Source organism: Tachypleus tridentatus, unplaced genomic scaffold (genome assembly GCF_004210375.1).
Source record: "Tachypleus tridentatus isolate NWPU-2018 unplaced genomic scaffold, ASM421037v1 Hic_cluster_1, whole genome shotgun sequence".
NCBI lineage: Eukaryota > Metazoa > Arthropoda > Merostomata > Xiphosura > Limulidae > Tachypleus > Tachypleus tridentatus.
Window position 1 is genome coordinate 32,593,301 of NW_027467777.1, and position 1,059 is coordinate 32,594,359.

The following is a 1,059-nucleotide window of genomic DNA, read 5'->3' on the forward strand; positions in this document are numbered from 1 at the left end:
CAATATATTAACTGATATACCAGTATAGTAGCAGTAGTAGTACAACAATAACAATATATTAACTGATATACCAGTATAGTAGTAGTAGTAGTACAACAATAACAATATATTAACTGATATACCAGTATAGTAGCAGTAGTAGTACAACAATAACAATATATTAACTGATATACCAGTATAGTAGCAGTAGTAGTACAACAATAACAATATATTAACTGATATACCAGTATAGTAGCAGTAGTAGTACAACAATAACAATATATTAACTGATATACCAGTATAGTAGTAGTAGTAGTAGAACAATAACAATATATTAACTGATATACCAGTATAGTAGCAGTAGTAGTACAACAATAACAATATATTAACTGATATACCAGTATAGTAGTAGTAGTAGTACAACAATAACAATATATTAACTGATATACCAGTATAGTAGCAGTAGTAGTACAACAATAACAATATATTAACTGATATACCAGTATAGTAGCAGTAGTAGTACAACAATAACAATATATTAACTGATATACCAGTATAGTAGCAGTATAGTACAATAACAATATATTAACTGATATACCAGTATAGTAGCAGTAGTAGTACAACAATAACAATATATTAACTGATATACCAGTATAGTAGTAGTAGCAGTAGTAGTACAACAATAACAATATATTAACTGATATACCAGTATAGTAGCAGTACAACAATAACAATAGTACAACAATAACAATATATTAACTGATATACCAGTATAGTAGCAGTAGTAGTACAACAATAACAATATATTAACTGATATACCAGTATAGTAGTAGTAGTAGTACAACAATAACAATATATTAACTGATATACCAGATATATAGTAGCAGTAGTAGTACAACAATAACAATATATTAACTGATATACCAGTATAGTAGCAGTAGTAGTACAACAATAACAATATATTAACTGATATACCAGTATAGTAGCAGTAGTAGTACAACAATAACAATATATTAACTGATATACCAGTATAGTAGCAGTAGTAGTACAACAATAACAATATATTAACTGATATACCAG